Raw genomic sequence first — 13,892 nt, 5'->3', positions numbered from 1 at the left:
ATGATCACTTAAATCAGTTAAATAATGTTATTTGTTTACCCTTGATCATTGATTAAAAGTCGATGAAGAGGATATGGTCTTAATTTTATCACATTGGCTTCTTCCATCATTCTTTTATCTTATTGTGCCTTTGAATTATAGAAAGGACACCATACCAATAGATAATGTGATATCTTCTCTTCTATACAAAAAGCTTGTAAAAAAGTTAACACATAAAGAAGGACAGACAAAAAAATATATATTGGCTAGAGACATAAAAAAATCAAACTAGCAATTATACAACAAAATTTAAATATAAAAAGAGAAATATAGTGTTTCCATTTTAAAAAATTGAGTAAATAAAAGAATGAGTGTAATAAAATCAAAGAGAATGAAAAAGAAAAAAGCATCTTCAAATGCAACGAATATAACAAAAAGCGCTATAATCATAGTAGTAATGTTATTCAATTAGCAATTCTATGCAATGAATTTTTTTTAGGACACGTGGATTCTTGATTCTATTTGATCCTATCATGTGTTCTTTTAAGGATTTGTTGACCAATTATAGGCAATATTAGTGGTGAAATAGTTCTTATTGAAAATAATACTACTTACAAGACTATTGAAATTAGGACAATTAGAATTAAGATGTTTGATGATATTAGTAGAATTTTAATAGAAGTGCGATACATTCAAATTTGAAGAAAAATATAATATTTTAATATCCTTGTGTGTGCCTTGACTCTAACGGCTACAAGATAAAAGCATAATGTGATACCATAGAAGTTGTTGAAAGGGTCGTGATGGTAATGAAAGGAAAGAAAGTTGGTGACTTATATGAACTTATACGACGTATAGTTTCAAGTAAAGCATTAGTGACCACTTCAGGTGTTGTAGACCAAAAGCTTTTTTTACTTGTGTTATGGTCATGTGAACGAGCGTGATTTAGCAGAGTTGCATAAGGGGAACTTTCTCAAGGGTGTAAATTTTATAAGTTGGACTTTTGTGAGCATCGTATTTTTTGAAAGTACTACAAAGTCAGTTTCAAGACTGTGATACATCATACTAAGCATATTTTGGTTAAGATACTTAGATGTTTGAAATCTTTTTAAAGTCTTTTTAAAGGATGATCAAATTATTTTGTTTTCTTCATTAACGATTACTCAAAGAAAGTCTAAATATGTACTTTGAAGCATAATTTTGAAGTATTAGTTATTTTTAAGTAGTTGGAAGCCTTAGCTGATAGATGGTTAAGAAAGTGTAAAACAAGGGAAGCACTTGAAGATGATCAATGATAAAGACTTCAAGCCAACTAGGTTCATGAAATTCTATAAAGATGGGGATATTACTCATCACTTCACTACCCAAATACACAACAACTATAAGTTAGAATGGGCCTACGAGTCTAAGTACTAGAAAAATCCATTACAGCCCAGCTAGATACTTAGTACGGACACGAGCTGATATCTTTGAATTTAATGTGTGGACATGGATAACTATAATGTTATAATATTACTGTTGGGATTTGGTCTGCGGAATCACACAGATACGGATCTAGGATAGCAATCCAAGAGCACCAAGCAATCATAAGAAAACACAAAGATTTAACATGGAAAACCCTTGCGGGAAAAAATCACGGCACAAAACGACAGAATTTCACTATGAAAATAGAAATTACAAAGAAGGAAGACTTACCCGATTTGAACAACCTCGAATCTCACCCTTGCTACACCCTTTAGAAACCCTAAAACTCTTTTAAGAACCCTTAGAACCCTTTTAGAAAGCCTTAACATTACCTAGAATGGCCCTAGAGACCCCTATTTATAGTTTAGGAAACTCCACTTACACACTTCTCTGAAACTGCCTCAAATTCACACAGTTCGTGCAGAATCTACGTAACCCTCAACTAGTCGAGGGAGGGCTTCGACTCGTCGAGGGGACCCTCGACTGGTCGAGCCAATCCTTTGACTGGTCGAGCAACGCAGAATAACAAAAAAATCGCTGCTGGACTTCAAGTCGAGTGAGCTTCGACCCGTCGAAGGGGTCCTCGACTAGTCGAGCCAGCCCCTCGACCGGTCGAGCAGCGCGGTAAGATTTAAGACATCTGTTTCTGACAATAATCTCCACCATGTCTTCAATATTCAAATGTGTATCTTGTTAACCTCTTCTCTTATCTCTACATTTCATCATAACTTCAATCAATGCTTCTCGTGCACACTCTGTCCTTCTTTTATGCCATTGCCAAGCCCAGAGAGTTGTACATAACTTAAACTTCTCTATAGGAACGACCTTGGTGAGCATGTCTGTTGGATTAACACTGGTGTGAATTTTCTCCAGTGTTACACCTCCTTCCTCAAGCACTTGTCGGATAAAGTGGTGACGAACATCAATGTGTTTAGTATGTGAGTGATACACAACATTTTTAGCCAAATTGATAGCGCTCTCGCTATCACAGTTAACCAGTATGGCCTTCTACTGAAGTCTCAACTGATTTATCATGTCTTTGAGCTAAACACCTTCTTTAAACGTTTCCATCACTTACATATATTCTACTTCGATCGTGGAAAGAGCCATCACATACTGAAGCTTTGACATCCAACTAATTGCTCCACCCGCTAGTATAAACGAGTATCTTCAAGTAGACTTTCTGGAATCGAAACTGCATGCGTTGTCTGAATCCACATACCCTACCAATTTTATCCCTTTCTTCTCAAAAGTTAAGACGTAGTCTTTCATACCTCAAATGTATCGAAGTAGCCATTTCACCGCTTCCCAATGTTACTTGTTTGGGTTTGACATGTATCTGCTCACAACACCGACTGCCTATGAAATATCTGGTCTTGTACAGACCATGTCATATATTAAACTACCAACCACATTCGAATAAGACACATGAGACATAACCTGTTTTTTCACATTTGATTTAGGACATTGTTCTGAGGAAAGGTTGAAGTGAGCCGCGTGGGAAACACTCACCGGCTTTGTCTGGTCCATTCTATACTTGATCAATACCTTTTCAAGGTATTCTATCTATGATAACCAAAGTTTGTTCCTCTTCCTGTATCTATGAATATCTATGCCAAGAACCCTCTTTGCAGTCCCCAGATCTTTCATCTCGAATGTCCCTGATAACTGAGTCTTCAGTATGTTGATTTCAGACATATAATGATTGACGATCAACATATCATCAATATATAATACGATGATGATAAATCTGTCATCACTTAGTGTCTTATAATAGACATAGTGATCGTATTCACTCCGAGTAAATTTCTGACTCACCATGAAAGAACGAAATTTTTTATACCACTTCCTAAGCGACTGTTTCAAGCCATACAACGACCTCATTAACCTGTAAACTTTTTTCTCTACCCTTTTAACTTTGTAGTCCTCTGGTTGCTTCATGTAAATCTTCTCTTCCAACTACCCATGTAAGAATGCAGTCTTAACATTCATTTGTTCCGGCTCGAAATCGTATTAAGCAACCAGCGCCAACACAAATCTAATAGACACCTGCTTAACAACTGGTGCAAATATTTCTGTGAAGTCGATTCCTTCTCTCTGATTATAACCCTTCGCTACTAATCTAGCTTGGTATCTATCTCGTTTTCTTTTGAATAATTATTTGCATCCGATCACTTTTTGGCCTACTAGAAGCTCCACCAGCTCTCATGTGTGATTTTTATACAACGAGTCCATTTTATCGTCCATAGCCGCCTTCCACTTTTCTGCATCAGGCTCATTGAGAGCCTCCTAAATAGTAGACGGGTCCCCCTCATCTATAATAAGGGCATATGCAATATTAGAGTCGTCCTTGTATCTTGCCGGTAACTTATGATCACGCGGTGGGCTCCTTCTCACAAGTGGCTGCTCCACCTGATCCTGTACCTCTGTCTTCACATCAATCTCTGCCTGAGTATCATCTTTATCAATTTGGATATCTACGATCAACTTTTTTTGTTCATCTTTCTTATCCTAATCATTCTTGCATGTGACCTTGTCGAATAACCTGTAAACTTTCACACTAATGCCACAGCCAACAAAGATATACTTTTTGACTCTATGGTCTAGTTTATCTCTCTCAACTGAAGGTACATGAGAGTGAGCCTCACAACCAAATATGCATAGATCTAAGTAGTCGATTTTCTGACCACTTCATACTTCCTATGAGATTTTACATTCAATTGCTGTTGAAGGAGACCGGTTCACCAAATAACAGGCCGTGTTAACGGCCACTGTCCATAGGTCCTTGCCCAACGCAGTATGACTTAGCATGCATCTGGCTCTCTCCAGGAGAGTCCGATTCATTTGCTCAGCCACACCATTTTGTTCGGTCGTGTGGCGTACTATGTTGTGCCTGATGATCTTATTATCCTTGTAATAATTATTAAACTCAGTGGAAGTAAATTCTCCATCATTGTCAATCCTTAAAACCTTTGTTTTTCGCCTTAAGTGTTTTTCCACCATTGTCTTCTATTGTTTGAATATGGTGAAAACTTCATATTTACGTTTCATAAAGTAAACTCAAACTTTCCTTGAGTAGTCATCAATGAATGAAACAAACCATGACGAACCCCCAGTAAAAACTTCTAGCGATGGTCCCCATACGTTAGAGTGCACATAATCAAGCACTCCCTTACATACATGTTTTCGAGATTTAAAAGATAATCTAAATTATTTATCATATATACAATGCTCGCATATATCTAAATTAGAATTTTTAAAAGCTGGAATCAAACAACAATCAGATAGTACCTTCATGACCTACTCGCTCACGTAGCCCAGACGAGCATGCCACATACGTAAATATATGGAATCTTCAATAGCTATTGTCGCTCCACCTGCCGAAGTGTTCTTGATCAACCTGTAAAGGTTTCCGTGCCTTTGCGCTCTCATAACCATGAGTGCCCATTTTGAAACTTTAAGGACACCATCAATATTAGTGAACTTGCACCCTATAGCCTCGAGTGTACCGATAGAAATCAGACTTTTCTTCATATCAGGAACGTGCCTGACGTCAGTCAAGATATACTTCATCCCATCAAACATCTTGATGCTCACCGTACCAATAGTTACAACGTTACATGTATTGTCATTGCCCATAAAAACCTGTCCACCATCATATTCTCTTTAACTGGCGAACCAACTCTGATAAGGAGTCACGTGATATGATGCTCCTCTGTCAAAGATCCTCTCATCTGCATGATTGTCGTGCACATGTCCGATCATGGACACATACAGCACTTCACTACCACTTGTCGCTTTATCAGATATAACAACAATGGCCTCCTTAGAAGAAGCCGCTGAATTTTCTTTCTTCGCTTTAGGATTGGTACAATCCTTCTTCATGTATCCAGACATCCCACAGTTTCAGTACTTTAGTTTTCCTTTACCCTTTCCCTTGGATTTGGATCTAAGTATTAAAGATCATGTATCTTGTTCAGAATTTCTACCTCTCGTAATCAGTGCATCAGAAGATGTCTCTGTATCGCTATTTAGCTTTCTCATGTCCTTTCCTTGACGGGCTGAGATAACGACGTCGACATTCAGAATTTTATTTATGGTGTACATCGTGTCCTTGAATGACTCATACGATGTCGAAAGAGAATTCAACAACATACATGTTTGTTCTTCATCTTTGATCACTTCCTCCATATCCAACAATTTGCAAACTAATTTATTAAAGTTGCTAATGTGGGCCTCCAGATTTCCACCCTCTGTCATCTTTAAGTTGTACCACTGTCACTTCAAGTGTAGACGATTTTTAGAGAATTTTTTCGCATAGATATCCTCTAACTTAGCTCATAAACTAGCAGCAGTTTTTTTCCTCAAAACATTATAAAAAACCTCATCCGTGAGACATAAACGGCCTTCTTATCAAGAGTATTCCATTCATCATCAGTCATACTAGACTTTCTCGCCTCAAGAGCATCATCCTCGCCTTACTTGGTTAAAGAACTAATCATATTGATCTTCCATAACTCAAAATTATTTTTCTCTGAGTACTTCTCAATGTCATACCTAGTACTTCTCATTATTGTTAATCTTGCAGATTCAGATCTGTACCCCAACGATAGCTTTAATACCACTTGTTAGGATTTGGTCTACAGAATCACACAGATACGGATCTAAAATAACAATCCAAGAGCATCAAGCAATTACAATAGAACACAAAGATTTAATGTGGAAAACCCTTACGGTAAAAAACCACGGTACAAAGCGATGAAATTCCATTATGAAAATAGAAATTATAAAAAGAGAGGACTTACTCGATTCGAACAACCTCAGATCTCACCATTGCTATACCCTTTAGAAACCCGAAAACCCATTTAGGAACCCTTGGAACCCCTTTAGAAAGCCTTAGCATTACCTATAATGGCCTTAGGGACCCTTATTTATAGTTTAGGAAACTCCACTTACGCACCTCTCTGAAACCGCCTCAAATTTACGCAATCCGCGCAGAATCTGCGTAACCCTCGACTAGTCTAGGGAGGCCTTCGACCCTTTGAGGGAACCCTCGACTGGTCGAGCCAGTCCCTCGATTGGTCGAGCAGCGCGAAATAACAAAAAACATCACCATTGGACTTCGAGTCGATCGAACTTCGACCCATCGAATGGGTCCTCGACCAATCGAGCAATGCGGCAAGATTAAGACATATGTTTCTGACAGCAGTTACCTTTTTCAATTTGGCAGTCTAATTGATTAAAAGAAAATGGACGTGGTCTAGACAATAAATAAAAAATTTAAATTTAATAAACAATAGTTACATCATGTCTTTTTACCTAAAAATAAAAGCAATGCTTATCTGACGGAATCTAATATCTTGCTTGCAAGCTAAGCAGGAAAAAACATCACATCAAATAAAAGCAAATTGCTTTCTGATGACTTCTTGATTTCCAAAGAAGTCTTATATAAGAAAAATATTCATTCACTATTTTTTGGCAATTGCAATTCAAATTGGTTTTGGGCCCGAGCAACCATCTGCTAACCACCTATCTTTGATTGGAAGTCAACTTAATAAGAATCACCACAACTGTATAATCTCAACCATCTGATCGATAAACTGTCAAGCAATCAATCTAAATACAGAGAAGTCATTAGTGAACTAGTAATCAATCTAGCCAAAATAAACTTTAAAATTAACCACATCTACTGAGATGGATGCTCCAAGCTGCTAATTAGTTTTGTGACAGTAATCTGCACTTTTATATGATTTTGGGTGCATGTGCTTGTGGGCCATTATTGTAGTTTAAAGGACTTTTGGTACGATGAGAAGCTATAGACCGTTCTAAGCTTCTCTTTTGAGGCTGTAGTTTATGGTGGAGTTGTTGGCTGGTTTTATCTGTCATGCTTGTATATGTGGTGATTGCAGGAATGTCATTGTTGGTCGCAGGTTGCACGCGGCAACTTCTAGTGAATGTGGTGATTGCAGGCCTCTTTATTCTTATTGGTGTGGCATGAACCTTTAATTAATTTTTATGATATCCACCTAAAAGTTGTAAAGAAAAGAATAAAGAATAAATAAACAAAAATCTTACCTCAAGAAAGTTACGGGGGTGTACGTACTTACAGCTTTCTTAAAGAAAAAATAATAATAATAATAATAATAATAAATCAATGAATACGGATCACCCATTTCTCATGTAATGCCAGCCAATCAAAATCACCTTCAATAATCTCAACTGTCCAATCAATGGCCTGTCCCTGTTAAATGTAGACTATAGGATATTTCTAGAGACCATTGGTTTGATGGCCCCTTTATACTTCTCCACATGAGCACCTAGAGGGACACTAGTAAAAAAAATTAGATTCACTGCCTTTATAGCCAAATATGCAATAGGAGGGAAGGACACATGCTCTCATATAAATTTCAACGGTCAGATTTCATCCTACTTTCCAAGCTGTGGTGTCAAATTCACTCTTCACATGGCATGCATGCATGCCAATCTAGACTTTCAAAACAATGGGGACCATTGTATATGAAGCACAACCCTACTTGGCACTGATCAAAGCTTCTTAACATGCAGTTTGGTTATTAACCATTTTATTTTAAATTTGTAGATGTTCTCAGAATCACGAAAGAGTTAAGCTAGTCCACTCATTTGGTGGGCCTAAATGCTTAAAACAGATAAGAACCATCTATGCTTTCTTCAACCATACATGTTTTTATTAACCGTGGACAACCTAATTATTGGACTGATGTAATTCATGGAAAAGGGCATCTACCTAGGGGGCCATCACTCCCCCCATGGACACTCATGATTAAATCTTGTAGCCACGTGTAGTGTTGGCTCATATGGTGGCATGTACAAAAGCTATGTTGTACAAGTGGGTGAAGGCTCTTAGCTAGAGGTTTGCTCAAATACGTTACTACATATTGCAATAAGATATGAAGGGATTCTAGCCATTGAATTTAGAGTTTTTTCAGTGACACAAACTGTTTATTCAATATAGTAATTTTTTGGATGGGGATGCAAACAACTCTTAGATTGAATATTTCAACCCTATTTCAACCCATTGATTATATAACAATTATGCAGACCGTACACATTTAAAGCAACAGGAGCAAACTATGGAACTTGGATTGGGCACTCCAAGTGGCCACCGTGTTGTATGGGTTTTATCCACACCCTTCATCCATTTTTCCATATCATTATGGAGTATAGGTCCAAATCTAAGGCAGATATAAGACACAAGTGGACCACATAATGGAGATTAAACTTTATTGTTGAAAATTTATTAGGGCCACATAAGTTTTGGATCGAGTTGATATTTGTCTTTTCCCTTCATCCAGTTCTACGTAACTTCATGAATAGGTTGGATGGAAAATAAACATCATGGTGGGCTTCAGGAAAGTTTCAATGATGAGCATTATTATATGCATTGGTTCCTGTGGTATGGCCCAGTTGTGCTTGGATCTGCGTAAATTTTGGTACTATGCCATACAATGCCATGAAAAACTGAACGGAAGCTGTGGATAAAACCGATACATCACGGTAGCCAGCCAGAGCTCCTGCCCGTTCCCAACTAGAGACCGGCAGGATAGGATGGAATCGGACGCGGATTAGATACTGACAGGTTGAGCAGCGAGACTAGCTACTGAAGGGACGTCACTAAGTTATGTGGACCCCACTACCATGTATAACACGTATCCACAACGTCCATCCATTTGGAGATATCATTTTAAGACATGAGCCAAAAATGAGGCACATCCAAAGCTTTAGTGGACCCCACCATAGAAAACAGTGGGAAGATTGATGCCCACCATTGAAACCTTCCTAAGGCTCACCATGATGTTTTTTTGAAATCCAACCAGTTCAAAACTTAAAAAAGACATTAAAGAAGGGAAAACACAAATATCAGCTAGATCGAAAACTTCTGTGGCCTTTGGAAGTTTTTAACGGTGGCATCACTCTCACCACTATTTTCTGTAGTGGGGTCCGCTAGAGATTTGGATGTTACTTCATTCTTTGGATATTATTCTAAAATGATGTCTCCAGATGATGGACCGCGTGGATACAAAACATATATCATGGTAGGACCCATAGAAATTGGTGACATCACTTCAGCAGCAGTCTCGCTGCGCAACCTGTCAGTAGCCAATCCGTTTCCAATCCGGAAACGGATTGGTCTGTGGGCTCCACCATGATGTATGTATTTCATCCACACCCTCCATCTATTTTTCAGATCATTTTATGGTATGCTACCGAAAATGAGGTATATCCCAATCTCAAATGAGCCACATTACAGGAAACAGTGTTGAATGAGTGTCCACCATTAAAAACCTTTTGGGGCCCATAAAAGTTTTGGATCAAGCTGTTTTTTGTTTCTTCTCTTCATCTGGGCCTGTATGACCTAATCAACAGATTGGATGTCAAATAAACAGTACAGCGGTCCTTAGGAGGATTTTAATGATGGATATCCAATCACTAATTTTTTTTTCCTGTGGTGTGGTTCACCTGAGAAGTATATCCCTCTCATTTTTGGGATTAAGCACTAAATTTATCTTTAAAAATGAATCAACGGAGTGGATGAAATACATACATCATGATAGGGGCCACAGAGCACCGTCAGCCATGGGGCTGACGGCAGGGGGAGTATCCAATCCGTTTCCAATCGGTGTTCGAAACTGGAACGCGGATTAGATACAGTAGCCAAATCGATACTGAAGTGACGTCACCAACCTATGTGGACCCAACCATGATGCATGTGTTGTATCCATGGCATCCAACTATTTGTAGAGAGATCCTTTTATGGCAACAGAAAAAGAAGAAGGTAGATCTAAAGTTCAAGTAGACCCACCACATAAAACCGTGGGAATATTAACACCCACCGTGGAAACATTTATAGGGCCCACCGTGATGTATTTTTGAAATCCAACCTATTTATAAGGTAACATAAAGATAGATGAAGTGAATATATATATATATATATATATATATATATATATATATATATATATATATATATATATATATATATATATATATATATCATCTTGATCCAAAACTTATGTGGCCCCCCAAGAAATTTTGAATGGTGGATGTCAGTGTGATCTCTCCAAATGGATGGACGGTATGGATACAACACATGCATCATGGTAGGGGCAATTGAGCTTGGTGACGTCACTTCAGTAGTCAGTTAAGAAAAAAAAAAAATAACACACGTGCACACACCACCACACACTCACGCCATGGTGGGATTTCACCACCTATGGGTACTGAAACCCTCAAGGAGGTGTTGAAACTCCTGAGAGTCTACCACCGGAGTACGAGTAATGCCCCACTTCACCGGGTCGAGGGTTCCAGTACCCACCAGTGGTGAAATCCCACGGCATGCGTGTGTGCGTGTGTAAGCATGTGTGTGGGGTGTGTGTGCACGTGTGAAAAAAAAAAAAAGAGTGTGGACTCACTTCAGTGGCCAAATGGCTACTGACCTTATCAGTATCTAATCCACGTCCTGAAACAAGGTGTGGCTGCGGTGGATCGGCAGATCTAGGTGGAATCCCTAACCATTGAGCCTACATTGATATATTTTCCTTATATCTAAGTCGTTCATCAGTTTTAAAATCTTATTTCTGGGCATGATCCAAAAAATGAAGCAGATCCAAATCCCAAGTGGACTACCATAATACAGGAAACGGTGGTAATCAATTATTAAAAACTTATTAAGGGCCACAATAGTTTTAGATCAAGCTGATATTTGTATGGTCCCTTCATCCAGGTCGTTCTGACCTTATCAACAAGTTGGATGGAAAACAAACATTCCGGTGGCCCCTATGAAGTTTTTAATGACAGGGATTCAATCACAACTGCTTGTGGGGTATGGTCCACCAAAGCTTTGTAGCCCATCAGAGCTCATTTTTGTGGTATGGGCTACACTCCTGTGATAGTTTTTCACCATTTAAAAGATACTTGTAACTATTCAAACGTACACGTTAGCATAGTTGCAATGTGTGACCCACTTGTGGATGGAGCATAAATAATAATAAAAAATTGGATGGAGAAGCTAATAGGAACCATGTAATTTCATCTTCCAAATATAGACCACTCATTGTTTTACTTTTCACCGTCTATTTTATAACCTTCAGTTTGATAGTTAGGATTGTTTGACCATTGTGATTTTAGAGACACTCCAATGACAATATACATCGCAATTTGAAATGTACATGCATGAGTGCCACATGCAAGGAGGATGAGTCTCCACCACTTTTTAAATGGTGCAAAACTATCTCCAGAATCTACGTACTATCTACTATTGTATGACAGCTACGATTGCACGGCTGGTTCCCACTACATGGCATACCCTTTATAGAGAGGAAGGACATGACTCTTGATTCTCTACTAAGATGCTTTCTATTTGTGAATAAGTGTCACTTTATATCAACTCCAAGTCTCTTTCCTCGTATGTAGATGGGTTTGAAAATGAGCTTGTACCTGTTTGGTAACATCCCAGGAATCATTTGTTTTCAATTTTTCTCTTGAAATGAATTGACCGTCGGTCGTCTAGTTGTTTGGCACATTTAAAAAATTATTTTATCTTAGATTCCAAAACACTACTAGAATTATCTCTTTAGAAATAGCTGGGACCTTTCTTCTTCCTTTTTTTTATGACTCTTTTTATCTCTATCTTTCTCCGAGTCGATCAAACAATTGTGGGGTCCATGTCGATAGTTCAAGTCCATGTGGGCCCAACTATTGTTCCATTATTTTAGATAGACCAACCAGGTGGATGGTCTATATCTACAAAGTAAAATTTTGTCATAGAGGCTCATATCATCAATTTTGTCGGCCAGTGGTAATTTTCAGGACCATAAGATAAAGTGATTTTTGAGAAGAAAGAATGAAAAGAGACGGGGCATAAGGGCAATCAAGATCCATGATCAAGTATTTTTCATATTAAATTATATGTATATAGTACATTTCAGTTGGCCATTTGTTGCGACATCTCTACAGGAATCTCTCTCTCTCTCTCTCTCTCTCTCTCTCTCTCTCTCTCTCTCTCTTTCCATAAGTGGTTAAGCCTAGTTTCTCTTGACTTTTTTTTTTAAAAATCAAGAGCTTTCTTGTGGTGTTTTCTATATAAAGGGAGCATCATGTAGAAGGTGAAGATATCTTATAGAGTTTTTTAGGTGAAAGATTTTTTTATTTATTAAAATAGTGGGAGTGAGAGGCAACCCTTGAAATTTTGGTCTCTTGTTTACATGAAAAAAATAAAAAAAAAACTAAGTATTGTTGCCCTATGGGCATAGGTAGATTGTTGAACCACTATATGCCTCTTGTCTCTAGCTTTTTGTTTGGATTTTTTTTTTAAAAAAAAAATTTATTTTTTAATCTCTCCTTTTGGAAATTTGTGTTGTTGGCATCAAACATTTGCAAGTGTAGCTACACAATAATTAATATGAGAGCCAAGTTCAGTTTTGATCGGTTTGTGTTTTTTCGATTTCTATACTTTCAATTAGTGACTCATTAATTATTAAAGGTGTGTAATGGCAATGAATATATTGAATGCAAAATTTAAAGTGGAGAAGTTTTATATGAAGAAAAATTTTAATCAGTGGTCGATCAAGGTATATGGTTTACAAGTTTAGTAAGGTTTGCACAAGATATTGAAGGAAAAATTAAAAATAATAAAATATTAACTAATTATGACCCTTGAATCAATTAATAACATTATTTATCAACTATTAAACATTGATGTGAAAGTTGATAAAGATGATAAGCCCTTAATTTTATTATATTCACTTCTTCCTTTATATCGTAATCTTATTGGAACTTTAATTTATAAGAAGAAGACCATAACGATATGTGCCATCCTTTTCTTTTTTTTTTTCCTACGAAAGAGCTTGTAAAAATGTCGAGTGACAAGAAAGGATATCCTATGACTAGAGGCAAATTAAAAAATGGATAAAAATTAGGGTTGCATTCTAGATTGAAGTTTATATATATATATATATATATATATATATATATATATATATATATATATATATATATATATATATATATATATATATATATATATATATATAGATATATAATGTTACTATTGCAAGAAAATGAGGTACATAAACGAATGTAATAAATTCATAGAAAAAGAGAAAAAGAAAGAAAAATCTTCAAATGCAATGTGTGTGGCAAAATATTCTTCTAATGAGAGTAGCAGTCTTCTTCTATTAACAACTTTGAGTTGTGATAATTTTCAGAACATGTGGATTATTAATTCTTATTGTTCCTATCATTTGCATCATAATAAGAATTGGATCACCAATTACATTCCATTCAATGGTGAAATAGTTTTTATTTAAAAAAATAATGCTACTTTAAAAGCTACTGAAATTAGGATAGCTAGAATTAAAATATTTAATGGCCTTATTATAACTCTAACGAAAGTGCAATATTAGGGTGTCTAG

Source organism: Magnolia sinica, chromosome 12, assembly GCF_029962835.1.
Source record: "Magnolia sinica isolate HGM2019 chromosome 12, MsV1, whole genome shotgun sequence".
NCBI classification, from domain to species: Eukaryota; Viridiplantae; Streptophyta; class Magnoliopsida; order Magnoliales; family Magnoliaceae; genus Magnolia; species Magnolia sinica.
Note: the sequence above shows the minus strand (reverse complement) of the source record.